The sequence below is a fragment of the Chelonoidis abingdonii genome, chromosome 19, assembly GCF_003597395.2.
Source record: "Chelonoidis abingdonii isolate Lonesome George chromosome 19, CheloAbing_2.0, whole genome shotgun sequence".
Taxonomy (NCBI): domain Eukaryota; kingdom Metazoa; phylum Chordata; order Testudines; family Testudinidae; genus Chelonoidis; species Chelonoidis abingdonii.
Window position 1 is genome coordinate 6,235,895 of NC_133787.1, and position 19,047 is coordinate 6,254,941.

Consider the following 19,047-nt stretch of genomic DNA (forward strand, 5'->3'; position numbering starts at 1 on the left):
CACACACACACAGGCACCCCTACACATGCACACACCTTACACCTCCCCCTACACACAGGCACCCTCAGACCCCTACACACATGCCAGAGAGAGACGGCTGGTATCTCATTTCTCTCCCCAGTATTCACCATCCCCTGAGGTTTAATGCACTAGTGTTTAATGCACTGCAAATCATTACTGAAATGGATGGCTTGATAACTGCACTCTGGTGTGAGGACCAGGCAGGAGGGGTAGGAGAGGACAGCTCTGCTAACAAGTCAATGAGAAGTATAGAAAGGATGGGAATTAATATGCAAATTACTGATATTATTACAGATTGAATTGGCTTTTGTCTAGCTTCCCACCTGCCTCAGATAAGCAATAGCTAGAACAAAATAGAAAATCCACAGTGTCCTTATTGGCCTTGTCCACACCAAGGTCCTTCTGGTGTTAAAACATAGCTGCTCTGGCTGGGGATCATCCACTTTTAAGGCTATTTGGTGTATCTCTGCACTGCAATGTCAGCCCAGGGTTAGTAGAACTTGAATTAATAGACCCTGGGTTTGTTAACTTAGGGCTTGAGTGTCTACACTCATTTGTAACCACAGGTTAGGAACTGTTGAATCCTGGGGCTCCAGTGTCTATATATGCAGGCCCAAGTCCAGTCACCCATTGTCATAAACAGATAGCTAAGGGTTAATGTTTCTTTTACCTGTAAAGGGTTAACAAAGGGAACCACACACCTGACCAGAGGACCAATCAGGAAACTGGATTTTTAAAAGCTCAGGGAGGGAATTTTTGGGTGTGTGTCTTTTGTCTGTCTCTCTGTTCTGTGCTCTCTTGGCTATGAGAGTGATTTCTATCTCCAGGCTTCTCTAATCTTCTGTTTCTAATTTGTAAGTACAGGTACAAAAACAATATAGGCTATTTTATTTTATTTTTTTTGTATTTACATGTGTGTAGTTTGCTGGAATATTTAGATTGTATTTCTTTTTGAATAAGGCTGTTTATTCATTTTTCTTTTAAGCAATTGACCTTGTATATTGTCAACCTTGATACAAAGAACATTTTTATGTCTTTTTTTCTTTCTTTTTATATAAAGCTTTCTTTTTAAAACCTGTTTTGAGTTTTTCTCTGGTTAAGGCTAAGGAACAAAGGGAGGGGGAAATCTCTTTGTGTTAGAGACTAGGTTTGAATCTGCATAGCCTCTGGGTGAGGGGGAGAGACACTTAATCTCTCTGGGTTTGTGTTTCAAGGAATTGAAGCAGGGAAATCTCCTAGGGTACCAGGGAGGGAAAATCTGGGGGAGGAAATAAAGAGGAGGAAGGGAAGTGGGTTATTTCCTTTGTTGTGAGAGACTCAGGCATCTGAGTCTTGGGGTCCCCCAGGGAAGGTTTTGGTTGGGGAGACCAGAGTGAGGCAGGCACTGTAATTCCTGTCTGGTGGCAGTGCTATCAGATCCAAGCTGGTAATTAAGCTTGGAGGTTTCATGCAAGCACCCACATTTTGGATGCTAAGGTTCAGAATTGGGATTTATGCTTATGACACCCATATGCCAGGCTTCCTCATTTCCTCCCCAGATGTGGCCCTTTGTGGTGCAGTGAAGGAAAACTCAACTGTCCAGAGGACAAAGAAAGTCGGCCTGTGGGATCATGGGATACTTTTGGCAGACTCCCAGTCCAGTAGGGCTGCGTCTACATTGCAAAGCAATAGGGCTTGAACCCTTGGTCCCAGCTTCACTCAGGCTCAGAGCCTTCACCCGCATGGGCCTGCAGGTCCTGGGTCCAAGCACTGGGGTTGCATGATTTGTGTGTAGAGTGAAGGGGGGGTGAGGCTTGAGCCTGAGTTCAAACCGTGAGTTTAGTCCTCTGTAAACTGTGTTATAACCAAGTTAAAAGACACTCCCCCTCCCCCCACCCCGGCTGTAGCCTGGGCTTGTACATCCTGGAGAAGGGACTGTATTGTAGCTCTCCAGCACCTTTGGGCCTGCCACATGGAGCAGCATGGAGGATTTCCCCCTTTCTCTACTAGTGCCAGCCCACTTGACTCCATGTCAGAATATGTCAGCTGCCAGCTCCAGTTCTCTGCTGGGTTCCTGTCCAGACTGAGCTATTCAGGCTTCATCTGCCTCATTTTTGTCCAACTGGCACCGTATAATACAGGTGTGATGCACAGGAGCTGTGGGAAGAGACTTAATTTCATTTCCTGTCACAGGGCAGAGGCCAGTAGCCACCAACTTTAGTGGTTACTGTACGTTCACCCATTCTCTTGGAAAAAGAAAGAAGAGAAAAACGTCAGGTGTGTGGGAAGACAGGTGGAGAGACCATATCTTTTATTGGACCAGGGAGGCAGAGAGAGAGGTATAATTAGCTATTTAACTGTCTGAGTTAACCATGGCCCCAGTCAACCCTTAGCTAACGTGGTGGTTTTGCTAAAATAGCTGTATGGGGCTGCTGGCTGAGCAGCTCTTTCTTCTGCAAGTGCTTGTGCACATACACATTCCACCGTTGGTGTGTGCATGCCTAGTGCACTTGGCCAGAGACTCTTCACCAGCAGTACCTATCTGGCTGGCGCATGCACTCTGAATGTCTTTGTGCCCACCCCCTCTGTTGGAGCTGGCAGCAAAGCTTGCTTTTCCTTGCTTATCAGCAGTTTCTCCTTGTGTAAATAGTAGTTAGCAGAGTCGTTAGTCTGTGTTGTATAATGTTTCCTTTGTTCTCCTGTATAGGAAATCCTTGTGGATACTCTGGTACCAGCTTAGTCATGCATAAGTCTCCAGGTTTTAAAAACTGCCCCTCTTACCAGGCATTCATGCCTGTTAATGACAGGCATACAAGCAGGGCCGGTGCAACCATTTAGGCGGACTAGGCGGTTGCCTAAGGGGCTGAGATTTGGGGGCGCCAAAAAGCACCCCCAATTTTTTTTTAAATGGTTGAGCAGCCCTGCTGCTAGCACAGAGAGGGAGTCTGGGCTGTCGGCAGCAGCCGGCAGCCCAGGGTGTCTCCCCAGGTCAGGGCCGCCGCGGCGGCAGCCGGCATGCCCAAGGGGTCCCCGGGTCAGGGCGCCGCCGGAGGGGCGGCAGCAGCTCCCGTGGAGCTGCCGCAGCAGTGGTGCCTGCGGGCAGTCCGCTGGTCCGCGGCTCAGATGGAGCTGCCGCAGTCGTGCCTGCGGACTGTTGGCTGCTCGCGCGGCTCCGGTGGACTGCCCACAGGCACACCGAACCCTCCGCGGGCACCACTGTGGCAGCTCCACCGGAGCCGCGGGACGAGTGCGCGGGGCGGCGAAATTGCTGTCCACCTAGGGTGCTCAAAACCCTAGCGCTGGTCCTGCATAGAAGATGCTTCCTCTGTCAAGCTGTGAGTTTGGTGTGGTGCTCGTGGTAATCATGAATTTGAATAGAACCCATGACCCTTACAGTGGTGATGCCTCTCCCTCTGGGCATTGTGATCTGGCCCACACGGTCACAGCACTGCTCAGGTTTTGTGCATCTGTCCTGCTGCAGATGGAGGGGTGGATGTGTCAAACCCAGCACGCTAGGTCTCAATGCCAAACAAATCTGGTCGTCCACCCCCATCTCTGTCCACAGAGGGGTGGATTTGCCAACGTGGAGTAGCACTGCAACCACGTGGGCCAGCTTGCGACATGTGGAGTGGGGACCCAGGCCCAGCCCCGTGGGACGGGGCAGCTGCTGCGGCATGGGCTCACTGTCCAACCCTTCCTTCTTTTGCCACACCTCTGCCATTAAATGTATTACAATTTTCTGTGAATAAAAAGTGTAGCCTTACTCATCTGTTTAGGTGAAGGGCACAGTAGGGACAAATGCAGTGTTTGCGAGTCCTTCTCAAGGGTATGTCTCCACTGCAGTCAGAGGTGGGAGTGCAGCAGATGGAGCATTGGTCTAATTAGCTGACAAATAGCACAAGTAAAGCCCCAGCAAGCTGGGCAGCAGCACGGACTGTATAACCCTGCCCAGGACCCTGGCTACGTACGTAAGTAGCTAGCCCCCAGGAGGAGTCAAGGTGAGCCTCAACAGCACCATAGTTATTCCTCCATTCAGCCTGACTCTTCCAGAAAGTTGCACAAATTTCCATGAAGAAAGTCTTCCGCTTTGGCATGAACATGTTCGACCCATCAGACTCAAGGCGGCCAGTTTGACTGCTGCACACCAGTTATTCTGGATTTTCCCAACCCTTCCCCTCTCTTTGGGAACTTGTTGTACAACTTCCCTGCTGCCTGGAACTCCATAACCACTGATCAGCGGGTTCTAGAGACTATGGAACAGGGATACACCATCCAATTCTTGCCCTACACACAGCATCCTTTCCTGTCCCTATTCACAAAATTGTACTGCTTCAGGAGCTGCAGTTTCTTCTAGCTCTTGGAGTAACAAGAGTGGGAGTCCATTTATATCATAGGGAAGTGAGTTCTACTCCTGATATTTTCACCCCAAATGAGAAGGGGTTGTGGCTATCCTAGACTTAAGGAAATTGAACGTCTTCACCAATAAGCAAAAATTCAGGATGGTGTCCCCTGCCTCCATTTTCCCATCCTTAGATCCCAACGATTGGTACATTGACCAACAGGATTCCTATTTTGATGCAGTTATCCACCCAAGCCACAGAAAAGTACTTAAGGTTTTTACTATGGGACCACCACTACCTCTCATCAGTCCCACAAAGTCTTACAAAGTGCATGGTAGAGGTAGCAGTACATCTCAGATGACTCAGGTATTTCCACCTCTGGACAATTGATTGATTTGTGGTCGCATCAAGTGATGAACAGCATCCACCAGAGCCAGTCCCTGTTTGCACAGGGGGGTCTGAAAATAAACAAGGACAAACTGATACTATTCCCCATGCGAAGAATTGAGTTCATTGGGGCCATTCTCGATTCTACAACTGCAGCCACTGGAAAGATTTCACCAATCTATAAGTTCAACCGAGAACCACAGGGAGCTCTTGTCTGAGGTTGCTGCTGCCCATGGCATCTGGTATGTATGTGACTCAGTGTGTCACATGTCACCTGAGGTGCATGCAAAGCTGGGTGATGTCTGCGTATCAGCCAAACAAGCATTTCTGGACATGCTGATCTCCTTACCTGCTCAAATCGTATCATTGTTACATTGGTGGAGGAGTCTGGAACACATCTGCACAGTGGGGTATGCAGTTCCCCTTCTCTTCCATCAAAGATGTGAGTGATGGACACACCCACTCTGGGCTTGGGAGCTCATCTAGATAGCATACAGACTCAGGGGTTCTGGTCCAGCCAAGAATCAGCTTTCCAAAAAAACATTTTTGAGCTGAGATCTCTTTTTTATGCCTGTGAAGTTTTCCTACCATCTATCAAAGGCCTTCCCAGTCCAAATAATGACAGACCATATGATTGCTATGTTTTACCTCAAGAAACAAGGCGGGCTGAGTTCCAGCCTATTATCCTCTGGCACTTCTGCATCTGGAATGAAATCACCTTCAGGGCATCTCATCTTCTCAGAGTGCAGAGTGTTCTAGCAGGTCACCTGTGCAGAAGTACATCCATGCGCATGAACAGACTCTGAAGTACAAAATAATTAAGATGATTTTCAATAAAGGGGATATCCCTGCTTTTGAACTGTACCCTACCAAGGAGAATAGAAAGTGTCACCACTTCTGTGCCAGGGCGTCACAGCCCAGGATTGATAACAGATGTGTTCGTGCTTCCTTGGGGCTCAGATCTTATGCATTCATACCCTCCATCCCCAGGACTCCCAAAGTCATCAGAATGATTCCAATAGCTCTGGCATGGCTGAAGAAATTTTGTTTTTCAGATCTTCATAGTCCACCAGTACAGCCTCCCATAAGCCTGCCACTTCTCTGAGACTGAGTCACCTAAGATCTTGGCAAAGTCCTCACCCAGCTCCTCACGGATTTTGACTGCCTAACACCATCAGAAGTTCTACCTACGTGGTGTCCAGAACATCTTGTTTAACAGCAGGAAAAGCTCAGCCAGAGCAACTCACCTAGCTAAAACGGGGAGAGGGGGGGTGGGATTTTCAATATGGGCTAGCCGTCATCCAAGGAAGATATTGTGGAATATCTGCTAGACTTAAAACAAACAGGTCTCTCTATGAGTTAAATAAAAGTCCACTTTGCAGCCAGTTCTCCAGTCACCTTCTGTTCTATAGGCATTCTATTTTTTCCCATCCTATGGTGGGAAAGCTTCTAAAATGCCTAAAGGGATTAACCACCAGTAAGGGAACTAGTGCCTTCCCCTGACCTTAATTTAGTATTGGCAAGACTTTTGTGACTACCATTTGAGCCACTGGCTTTCATGTTCTTTCTTCCATTTGTCAGCTAAGACAGTCTTTCTAATGGCAATAGCATCATCTAGGAGAGCTTCAAGTTTTAATGGCAAGGCCCTTATATGCTGTATTTTGTAAGGACCAGGTCTCATTAAGGCCTCACCTATTGTTTTTATTGATAATGGTCTCAGAATTTCACATTTGCCAGTATCCTTTCATTAGGAGTGTGGTGAAGTACTGGAATGGGTTACCTCTGGAGGTGGTGGAATCTCCATCCTTAGAGGTTTTTAAGGCCAGGCTTGACAAAGCTCTGGCTAGGATGATTTAGTTGGGGTTGGTCCTGCTTTGAGCAGGGGATTGGACTAGATGACCTCCTGAGGTCTCTTCCAACCCTAATATGCTATGATTCTGAAACTGCATGCTCCTGGGGATGAGGAGAGGTTGTTTTCTGGATGTCCTCAGGGCAATCTCATTTTACATAGACAGTATGACACAATTTAGATCATCAGCAAGGCTCTTTGTAACTTGGTCAGAGAGAGAGAATTTCCAACTGGATATCTGCCTGCATCAGGACGTGTAATGACTTGGCAAAGGGGACAGCATCATTCTTTTAGGGCTCAAGTACCTCAGTGGCTTTTCTCAGAAATGTTCCAGTCCTAAACACTTGGCAAGCAGAAGTCTGGTCTTTGGTACAAATGTTCACTCATTATGTTCTCACTGAAGCATCCAGAGCTGATGCAAACTTTGGAAAGGTAGTTCTACGCTCACTGTTTAAGTAGACTCCATCAAAGGAACACTGCTTGGAAATCACTAATAGTGGAATACATATGTGCATGATTATTTAAACGAAGAAATAGTTCCTTACTTGTACAGTGGCTGTGGTTAGAAATGTATTGTGCACATCTATACTCCATGACTCATCCTCCATCCAGTCTATTAATATCACAATTTCAGTGGTGAAGGAACCTCATGCCCTCAGTTGGAAGCACGAGGCCACTCAGCAAGGATGCATGCACCATCCCAACAAGTACTGCTGGCCCAAAGGTCTTCTAATCAAGTGCACTGGGCATGCACACACCAACAGTGGAACATAGATGTACACATTGCATCTTGAAGAACAACAGTTGCTATACAGGTAAAAGTAACCACATCTTCTTCTAACTGGTCTTTCCTGTCTTGCTGTGCATTACCCTGGTGGTGTTGCTACATCGTTGTGTGAAAAGAGATGGCTAATCTGATCTGTGGCGGAGCTGCTTGTGTTGTTCTCATAACACAAACATTTTCATTCCCACGGGAAAGAGGAACTTCTTGCCTCAGACTCTTCCCACCAAGATCTCCCAAGGGGATTCCAAACACACTGTCTGCCAGTGTTCCTGCAGTGAGACTGGTAATGCACAGCCCATGTGTGACCATGGCTAACACATCCTCCTTTTGAAGAGCAGCCATTCTTGCACAGAGAGGGAGCAGCAGATGCAACATGATGGTTTTTAATCACGGTCAATCACATAATTGTCTCTCTGTGCCTCAGCACGTGGCCCTGGAGCAGATTCATGTGGGCAGAGATCAAAGCCAGCTGTGATGGGGGAGGTGAACAGGAGGATGGTAGGAAATGAGGAGATGATGGATGGAAATAGGAAGACTCAGCTGGACCAGGCATTTAGCCAGGGCTGGTGTAACCACTAGGCGAACTGGGCAGCTGCCTAGGGCACCAAAAAGCGATGTCTGGCGTCCTGGGAGTCAGCTGAGTGGGGCAGGGCAGGGAACGAGGCCTCCATAACAAACCCACACAACAGCGAGGGGCGCTGCGCAGGACGGTCAGCAGGAGCCTGCAGCAGACCAAGGATGAGACAGCCGGCCAGGCACAGCGCGGCCGAGGGATGGAGACGTTGGGGGAGGCAGGAGGCAGGACGCGGTCCTGAGCTTAGATGAGCTTCTCCCTCCAACACGCCACATCTGGGGCTGGTTGTAGCTGCCTCCTTGGGCAAGGGAAAGTGGAACTAAACCCCGCAGCATGACGGAGGGGAAAGGGCTGGGGCAGGTGCCACTTCCAAACACTGCCCCTGCCCCAGTGGCACCGTGCCAATGCAGGGAGCCGGCCCTGATCTCCAGGGAGATCCTCACCTACTCCCTGGGAGAGCCTGGCTCTGCCCTCCTTGCCCCTGGGTCCCCCCGAGAGGGTGAAGTACTCAGAGCCTGGGAACGTTTAGAGACCCTGCGAGCTGGGGGCATTCTCAGCCTCTTCCTTGCTCATAGGTTCCCCTGGGCCAGCAGGGACTGTTGTGATCATCTCCTCTGACCCCCTTGTATTAATTTTAATGAACAATGCCACATTATGCAGTATTCGTTTCAGAAAGTTTATAATAAGTGATGCTCTGAGGGGAGGGGAGCAGGAGGTGGGGCATAAGGTGGAAGTTTTGCCTAGGGCACAAAATATCCTTGCCCCGGCCCTGCATTTAGCTTGACTTGAGCCTGAGCCACAGAGGGTGGCTCCGGATCTAGATTGCCCCAAGCTGAGGAGCATTCAGATCCAAGGACTTGATTCAGGCCCATCCAGCTGTACATCCTCGACCTTTTAAATAAACCTGATCCATTGGCACAAGACAAGCCAATGCCATCAAAGTGCAGGGAATCAAGAAGCCAGCCTTGGAGATAACAGGAAGGAGAATGTGGTTGAGGGGAAGCATATTGACTCAGAGAGAAGGTTTGGGGACTTGTTTGCTCCTGTTCTGCAGTGCAAAACTACAAACCTAGAGGGGTAGACCCAACTAGGGCCAGCTTTAGGAAACGCGGGGCCCATTTTGAACAGTTTCGATGGGGCCCCGACAGGGAAGACTTAAAAAAAAAACATGTGGGGCTTGTACTCAGTGGGCGGTGCTCCGAGTCTTCGGTGACACTTCAGCAGCAGGTCCTTCACTCACTCCAGGTCTTTAGTGGCACTGAAGGACCCATCGTTGAAGTGCTGCCGAAGACCTGGGGTGCCGCCAGGTGAGTAAAAATTAAAAAGGCACCTCTAGCCAGAAAAGGGATTCTCAATGGGCACGGAGCTTTCTTAGGCGCAGGGCCTGATTTGGGGGAATTGGTGGAATAGGCCTAAAGCCGGCCCTGGACCCAACACCTCCTGAATTTGTGGGATGACTCTGAATCCCATGTGGGGCTATGGAGTCTATTGCTGTCTGAGAGTCCTGAGGAGAGCAGGAGGCCAAAGAGAGACTGCAGAGACCTGGGAAAGGGATTGGGGTGGTGAGAGGGAAGGACTAAGGGGATGAATTTGGAAATTGGAGACTGTAGAGCAGGGCTAAAATCCAAAAGCTGGTTAGGCTGTCAAGATGAGTCCTGCTTGGCTTTATCTGTGGGGAGCCTGTCCCCAAGGTACTAAGCATCCACTCACAGGAGAAATTATATAGCAACAGATGTTTGTAATCTTTGAGTTACTGATAATCTCTGGTGCACCTGCTCCTGCTTAGTCACCAGCATCACCTGTTCTTTAGTTATCACTGAAAAGCTTTTCTTGTTATCTGTTGACATGGAGATGGTCAAGTGCGTCCACTGTAGCTACAGTAAAGCTTGGTGTGTATGCAAGAGAGAGCGATCGCCCGAAGGGCAAGAAGATACCCTTGCCTCCTTAAATGCATCCCAGTGATTCAGCCATCCTGACTTGCTCCCCCTTATTAAAATGTCCCCTGCTTGGCTCTTGGTAAAAATGTTATTAAGCAATAAGCCCCGCCTCTCCCTTCTGATTAGTTAGTCTTGATGTACATTGTTATAAATATAATCGCTTTTTTCTTTCTGGTGGCTAGAGGCTGCTAGCAAAGGTCCTGGGCATTCACTCCATAAGGATTTTATACTGTCATATCTCCACTTCGCCTTCTGCAGGTGCCCCAGGGGGGTTCTTCCTGCTCCAAGTGCTTGTTTCCTGTAAGCTTCATTCCACATATAAGCAGGTACTGGTGTGTGTTAAAGGTGAATGGATACAAGACTCTGAGACCCGCAGCGTGGGCTCTACCATGCAGCATTTACCTTTTAATGTCAAAGCCTCCAGCTGAGTCTTTATCTTCAGGTCACTTTGACTGACTTGTTGCCCTTAGTTAGAGAACGCTGTAAATCTGCATGGTGTCAAGTATCAAGGGGTAGCCGTGTTAGTCTGTAGCCACAAAAACAACAAGAAGTCTGGTGGCACCTTAAAGACTAACAGATTTATTTGGGCATAAACTTTCATGGGTAAAAAAAACTCACTTCTCACTACATACATCTGAAGAATTACAGACACAGGCATTATATTATCTGTAATTTTCACTCCATACATCTGAAGAAGTGAGGTTTTTTACCCACGAAAGCTTATGCTCAAATAAATCTATTAGTCTTTAAGGTGCCACTGGACTCCTTGTTGTTTTTGTAAATCTGCAGTGCATTAGAAGAACAACAGCAACGAAAAAATCCAGCCAAACAAATTATAACACCCCCTCTCCCCTTGTCTGCCTTCAAATAGCCCCATAGTCCTCAGAGTTGGAAAGGACCTATGAAATCACTGATTCCATCCTTGCTAGTACAGGATACAGTCCTCCGATCAAAGATAAGGCCTGTATTCTATGTATTAGGCAATCAGCTCCGTCCATTGTGTGTATGAGTAAGAATCAGCCTGGGAGAAAAGAACATTTCAAATCACTTGTTTTGTTGCTGTTTGTGACAGAAGGGTGGAAACTAGCAGGGGAACTGGCTCTGATCTCTTAGGCGCCAATCAGTTTCCCTAGAGAAGGCTGATTGGGATTGTGCAACTGATTAGTTGATCAGGCTAGGAGGGCTAATGAACTAATTAGCCATAGCTGAAGGGTATAAAAGAAGACACCGGAAGGTAATGAGGAAGGAGGATCTGGTTTAACTGAGTCTAGTATGTGTGGGAAAGGTCAGGATTGTTCTTCACTGGCCTTGTGGGAAAGGGCGAGAGACACTGTAAATACCTTGCTGCATGAGACCGTATTGGTGTGGGGAATATAAATGAATTTCTGGAGTTGCCACTTAATGGACAGAGCCTGAGTGGTTTCGGGGTATGAAAGAATGGGTATGAAGTGTGCCCTGTGGCACTTTCAAGATCCCTATCTGATGTTACCGTCTTGAGGTTGAGTGAGTTATTTGTAATAGGTACGATCAGGTCTTACAACACTTGTGTAGGGTTGGTTGCTGTCTCAGAAGGAAACCATAGACTGAGGATGACCCTGCTTCATCTGAAGTCAAGGTATACCTGCCACTGATTACAGATGCCCAAGAGCACCCAGACCAGGGCTGGCCTTACCAAGAAGCAAACTGAGGCAGCCGTCTCAGGTGCCAGACAGGGTGGAAGGGTGCCACTAGGACCCAGAGTGTAGGAAATTGTGTCTGCTGCTGGTGCATCTGTGTTCTCTCTGCTCTAGATGCACAGAGATGGTAGAGTGCTGTGCTGGAGGAAGGAGGGCCCAAGAGACATAACAGGCAGGCAGGAGAAAAGGTGAGAGGGAATAACCGAAAGCAGCAGGAGCTGCAGGGAGAGAGAGGAGGAGGAGCCTCTTATGTACCTCTCTAGCACACCTAGGAGCCTGGACTGATTAACACCAGCTTCTCAGGGAGCTTCCCATTTCCTGCTGCTTCCCTGAACCCACTTGAGGAGAACAGGCAGTCAACTGAAGCAGTAGAAGCCAGTTAGGCCCTTAAGATGCTGATATCTTCCCTCACTCAGGGCCTGCTACTAGCCTGCTTATTTGTCCTCTTCAACTGAGTGTTGAGAGCCACTATAGCTGGCACAGAACAGCAGTCATGAGTGAAAGAAGAAAACGCCCCTCTGGGGCATCATTCAGAAAAAGAAAGAATTGGCACAGAACAGCAGTCATGAGTGAAAGAAGAAAACGCCCCTCTGGGGCAGCATTCAGAAAAAGAAAGAAAGCAAAGGAAGCTTTTCTATCTAAGCAGGAAGGAGCTCTCCTGAGATACATAGACACAAATGTTCACGGTAAGGCTTCCGGCCCCAGTGAGGATGTGAATGGTGAGGAGATGCCTGATCTTCCAGTTAGTCAGAGTGCAGGTGACCGGGCAGCTACTGCAGCAACCACATCACCATCTCAAATGGATGTAACCATGCACATTCCTGAACAAAAGTGTAGCTCAGAGAAGAGTGTGGTTGAGGTGCAAGAAGCAGCTGCTGCTGAGTTTAGTTCCTTTAGTCTAGATGATCCAGGACTGTGGACCCACTTGAGCAGTAGACTGAGGAACTTCCTTGTACTGCATGAGCCACAGCAAGTGGGAAAACTTCATGTTCCCCAAAGACAATGAAAATAGAAATTTCCATCCAACACATTACTGGTGTGAAATCCCCAATGGTGACAAGGTGGAGAGGCCCTGGCTTATGTACTCAAAAACCCAGAATGCTGCATGCTGTTTTTGTTGCAAACTCTTCCAGTCTAATGTTCCAGCCACATTGGGTTCTACAGGAACAAAGGACTGGAAAAATCTGGCATCCATGAGAAGGGCAGCAATCACCAGAGAGCATTACATAGGTGGAAAGAGCTTGAGATGAGACTAAGTTAAGGCCACCATAGATGATCAGCATCACAGAGAAGATTGCATCAGAGTCCTTTACTGGCAATGTTCTGAAAAGGCTCATTGCCATAGTGAGAATGCTTGCTACCCAAAACCTAGCACTGTGTGGCACTTCAGATCAGCTGTATGTGCCAAACAATGGAAACTTCCTTAAAATTGTGGAGCTGATGACTGAGTTTGATGCTGTACTCCAGAAGCATCTAAGAAGAGTCACCACCCAAGAAATGTACAAACACTACTTCCTTGGAAAAACAATTCAAAATGAGATCATACAGTTACTGGCAAGAAAAGTCAAACAGAAGATTGTGGCAGATCTGAAGTCAGCAAGATATGACTCTGTTACTCTGGACTGCACACCTGACATCAGCCATACAGAACAATTGATTTTAATGGTGCATTTTGTAACAATAACAGAACCTAGTGAAAATGCCTCTGCAGTGGTGACTGACAGAGCATTTTCTAGAATGTATTGACATTGATGATATTACAGGAGCTGGTATGACAAATGTGCTTCCTAAAAAGCTGGAAGATACGGGAATTGCAATAACTGACATGAGAGGTCAGGGCTACGATAATGGTGCCAACATGAGAGGAAAGAACAGAGGACTGCAGACGCGGATCCGAGAGTTAAACCCTCAAGCTTTTTTTGTCCCAGGCAGTTCTCATTCATTGAACTTGGTGGGGAGTGATGCAGCATCAGCTTCTAGCGAGGCTGCTGAATTTTTTTATGTAATTCAAAGCATCTATGTATTTTTCTCTGTATCGGCTCATCAATGGCAAATTTTGAAACAACATCTGGGAACATCCTCTCTGACACTGAGACCACTGAGTGCCATACGATGGGAAAGTCGAGTGGAGGCGATAAAGCCTATCAAACACAACTTGGGAAGATAGGTGATGCCATAGTTGCCATTATGGAGGATAATGCTATGACAGGAACTGTTCGTGGGAGAACAGTGGTAGAGGGAAATGGAATCACCAAGAAACATACATAACTTCAAATTTCTTTGTGGCTTAGTGTTGTGGCATGACATACTGTTTGAAATAAATTTGTAAGCAAGAGACTCCAAGGTGTTGACCTTGATATATCTGGAGCAATGGAACAACTGCACAAAGCAAAGTCATACCTACAGTCTTATCCAAGGGATAAGGGATTTCAAAACATTCTGAAGTGTGCACAGAAGTTGGCAGAGGAACTTCACACTGAAGCTATTTTCCCACTCATTCAAGAATACAAGAGTCACTGGAGAAGAAGACATTTTGATTACGAGGCACGGGATAATCCCATGAGACCCCAAACAACAATTCAAAGTTGAATTCTTTAACCTCGTGCTAGATTGTGCAATACAGTCAGTTGAACGTTTTATGCAGCTCAAGGAACACAGCAGTGTATTTGGGATATTGTATGATATTCCAAAACTCCTCACTATACCTGAAAAAGACCTACACCAGCAATGCAGGGCACTAGAGACTGTTGACATAACATGACATACGCGATATTGATGCAAGTGATTTAGGTGATGAACTGAAAGCCCTTTCAAGATACATTTCAGCAGGATCAACTCTAAAGGCTGTTCTGGAATATATGTGCCCAAATAAGATGACCACCCTCTTTCCAAATGCTTTTGTTGCTCTGCGCATACTTCTAGCACTTCCTGTAACAGATGCCAGTGGAGAATGCAGCATCTCCAAGCTGAAGTTAATAAAAAACCACCTATGCTCCACGATGACACAGGAGAGGCTGTTCGGCCTTGCAACCATCTCAATAGAACATGAGCTGGCCCAGACTGTGGACCTTCAGGAAGCAGTTCAAATCTTTGCAACCAAGAAGGCATGGCAAGCACCCACTTTGATTATTCAAACAGATAAAAATGCCAGTGTTTACTATGCAGACAAGAAAACTTACATTTGCTGTTCAGGCATTTGAAAGTGAAATGTTACTTAAAATTTTTTAACAAGGCGTTTTAGGTTGCTAGTTCTCCTTTATTGGGGTAGATAGCAGAGCAGTACTATGAGAGAAGTAGAACAGGAAGAAGGCAGAATTGAGATCTTTCAAAGTTTTAGCCCAAGTGAGGGGGCATGGGGGCATCATTTGAGCTCCCCGCCTCAGGTGCCAAAATGTGTTGGGCCAGCCCTGACTGAAACAACCAACTCCCATTGAAATCAATGAGTGTTATGTCCCTAAATAACTTGGCGGATCTGGTTGTGAGTCCACAGTGACTGGACCTTACGAAAGTGGCTGCACCTCAGCATGTGTTAAATTTAAGGGATCTAGAGGAACTCCTCAAATCTGTTCACTTTGTGTTGTTACCTGTTAAAAATGTTTCTCTTAGAACTGGCCCCTGCCAGATGAAAGCATTCTGTTGCCAGTGGGTGATGTGATGGAGCTGAGGACCCTGCCTCTTCTCTGGGCCATGAAGGTGACTTCCCTGAGGGTTCTTTTCCTTCCAGTCATGAACTTCTAGAGGGAAACTAATGGCCTTAGCTAAGCTTGGGAGCCTTAAGTCTGACCAGCAGAGGACTGGAGCTCTGGTGACTTAGAACTGTAAGATTTTTGAAGCCCAGTGGCTCTTGGATGATATCATTGCAATTTAGGGTATTTTTCCCTTTATCCTTTGTAAGATGACCTGCAGGAGACACTAACTACGTTTGTACCTTTATTGCTTCTTTATCATGGCTAAAGAGAACCTGAAATGCTTATATTTAGTTTATCTTGTCTATCTGGGAAGACTCTATGGGCTATTAGGAAGCTGGTAGCATCTATGTTGTCAGAGGAACCAGATTTGTTGGGAAGGGAACAGATTATTTTTCAGCCTGTTGAAACATTGTCTTGCTATGTGTTAGCACCTGACAAACAGTTGGAAGAAAAATCTTTGTGAAGTATTGACCTTGCTCCTGGGTGTCTGCAAGACTGGAGGCAGCAGATGACTCAAAAAACGCTGTATCTGCTCTCCCCTACAGAGGGGAATGGTGACCAACACTGATTTAATGTGGATTATGTTAACTTGATTGGGGGGTTTCAGTCGATTGTTAAAGATTCAACACAAGCGGGTGTCTTCTGTTCTCTAACTGAAGTGGTGGAGATACTGAAAGTTTAACAGAAAGCTTTTCTCCCAAGTGCTGCTTGGATAACTGTGGGGTTGGACTGGACTGTGTCTTAAGTTCTTGTATTGTGTTATCACTGTGGTATCGAAGCGTATTAAGTGACATGACTAGCATCTGTGGCATGTGGTTCCAGGCACTCTCTTTGAACAGCTTCCCTTCTATCTGGAAGCGAAAGACTTCAAATACCACAAGGGCCATGGGGCAAGATGTTTCCTGCAGCAGACCATGGTCTGTTTAATTACTAGTTTCAGATTTGGAAACTGAGACCGGTCAGGCCAAGGGAGAATGGGGAATTGAGGCAGAAGAGCCTGGCAGAACTGGTAAGTGTGGAATGTGGTAAGGGGAGGCCTTGGACATTTGAAGAAAGGACCTTTGGCTCCCATGCTAGCACCCCGACTTGTAGGGCGGGCACCAATGGAGGCCACAGAAAACTTAGAGATAGAGGACCAAGAGGATGACAGAATGAGCCGGACTCATGAGCAGAGAGCTATGGCCAATGGGGAGGTCGGATGTCTCACTGAGCAGGACTCATGAGCAGAGAGCTATTGCCAGTGGGGAGGTCGGATGTCTCACCGAGGATCTGGTAAAAAAAGAATTAGATAAGTTCACGGAGGCTGTTGGCCAAGAGGGTCAGGGATGCAACTCCATGCTCTGGGTGTCCCTAGCCTGTAATTGCCAGAAGCTGGGAATGGGCGACACAGGATTGGCCACTTGATGATTACCTGTTCTCTCTGAAGCACCTGGCACTGGCCACTGTCGGAAGACGACAGGATGCTGGGCTTGATGGACCATTGGCCTGACCCAGTAGGGCCATTTTTATGTTCTTATCATTGATCTGGATGGCCCAATCCTGATCTCACTGGTTCCCTGATGCCCACTGCTGGAATCAATGGTGCCTTTTGGGTGTTGCTAGAATTGCTGGCCCCTTCCTAGTTGTTTCTCAGCTCAGTAGCTTCATGGTGGTCATGACCCTCATCCTGGCTGCTGTGGGTCTTGGTAGCTCTGTGGTGGCTATCTATGAGTTTGCCATCTGCCTTCTGGTCACTGCTGGCATTGGTGGCCCCTAACTATTGTTGGGGTAATTACCCTGCCTTTGCCCCTTACCGGTTATAACCCCGTTACAGTTAACTCTGTCTTTCCCCTGTTAAAGTGTGGGATACATTTTTTTTAAAACGTGATTAGTCCTTGATTGGTTTTAATTTGTAATGTCCCAGAGGTAACAGCAACTGTATATTTATTAACCTGGCCAAGGCCCCAGGCCTCACTGACAAATGCATGACTGGAAAGGAGTCTGGCTTGCCTGTGTATTAGTATTCTTACAATAGATGTTGGTTATAAGAATGTGTTTAGAGTTGATGGAACGCTTGTAGGATGCTGTATGTATTAACCTCACTTCAGGGGCGTGCGCGGGAGATTAAATTTGACTGATTTTGGAGGGGTACATTAAACACATACACATTAAACCATATCAACAAAAGCACATACATCATATGCATTAAAAAAATTGCAGTACACTCACCATTTCAATGAAAATCCATGCTCTTGGAACCATCTGAATAAATGCATCTCCAAGTACTTGGCTGTGGCGGGGTCACAGAGCTCCTTCGGCCTCAGGGCTGCAGCGGGGAAAGTGAGGAAGCTCTGTAACTCTAAAAATGTTTGCTAAGACTGTAAAACCCCCACGGTTGGGGAGAAGCATTGCCAAGTGTGAAATGCTAGTTCACCAAAAGAGATGTTATTTCCTCCCCAACAAAAGAAAGTCGAGAGACATCAAAGACTTGTTGTTGATTGCTTCTCCCACACCCCTGAAGAGGATAGGTGCATTTGCCCTCATCCCATCACAGCTTGAATGCTAAGGCAAGGGAATAAAAATGCCCGTTAAGGAGAAATTGTTATCCCTATGCTGCTTGCACTCTGTGGGGCAAAGATTTCTGAGCATAAGCAAGGGATCCCCAGCTGCTCTGCATGGGTTAACCCCAAAGGACACACAAAGCTTGAATATTATAGCAGCTACTGTCATCTTTTGAAACCCGACTGTGTCGTGTGTGTGTCTGTGTGTGTGTACCTACCTGATTTAGCCTTGTAGATACGTTTCTTTTCTTAGTTAATAACCCTTTAGTTAGTTCATTATAGTATTGGCTACTAGCATTGTCCCTGAGACAGCTAAGGTGCAATTGACCGGGGGTGAGTGACTGGTCCTTTGGGACTGGGAGTAACCTGAATATTATTGTGATTTTGTTGTTGCTGTTGTAAGGGACCATCTATCACAGAGGCAGGCTTGCCTGTGTGGCAAGATAGATCAGAGTACCCAATAGGACTGTCTGTGGTCCCCTATTAAGATTGTTATAGTGCCTGAGAAGTTCATGCTGTAGTAACAGGAGGCCCTGAGATATAAACCTTGGTATCAGAGGCCTGGTATGAGGCCTAAGACCTGAACTAAAGTAATGGTCAAGACTTTGCTAACATAAAGCAAAGTTAAGCTGTGAGCCAGAGGCAGGCCCTGCTCACAGAAGCTGGCAGGGAAAGGGCTGATGCTGCAAAAAGAGACATACCTAAAAGGTACTGGACACCAGATATCAGAACATTTGCATACTTGTATGCTCCACATAGATAACAAGGAACAAGCTGACCCATCCCAATGACGGGCAAAAGGGTAATATGATGGATGAAGTTGTTTTGTTCGAACCAACATGTACAAGGTGAGAGGTGGCACCTTACTACGTAAAGGGGTTGTACCTTGCTACATAGAAAGGTTGCACCTCAATATGTCAGGAGTGATGTGTAACTTGTTTGTACCTGTGTATAAGAATGCATCCCTGGGGCGGTGTCTTTGTCCAGTCTAGGGGGCAGTGGAAAGTCCCGCCACTGACTGAGCTGAGTCCATTGCCAGGGGGCACATACTCGTAGTATGCCCTGTAGAGTAAAATCTAGAGGGAACTATCATTGTGCTTCATTTGACAATAAACCTGGCCGACATGTCTTCGTACCTTACTAGACTCTGTGGTCATTGGGGGTTCTCTTGTGGTCTGCTGTGTCAGCTATCTTCGAAGAGCTGGCACGGCACACAGAGGGAACACATGCACGCAGCCGAGTGATATCAACATTGAACAGAGCAGAACACC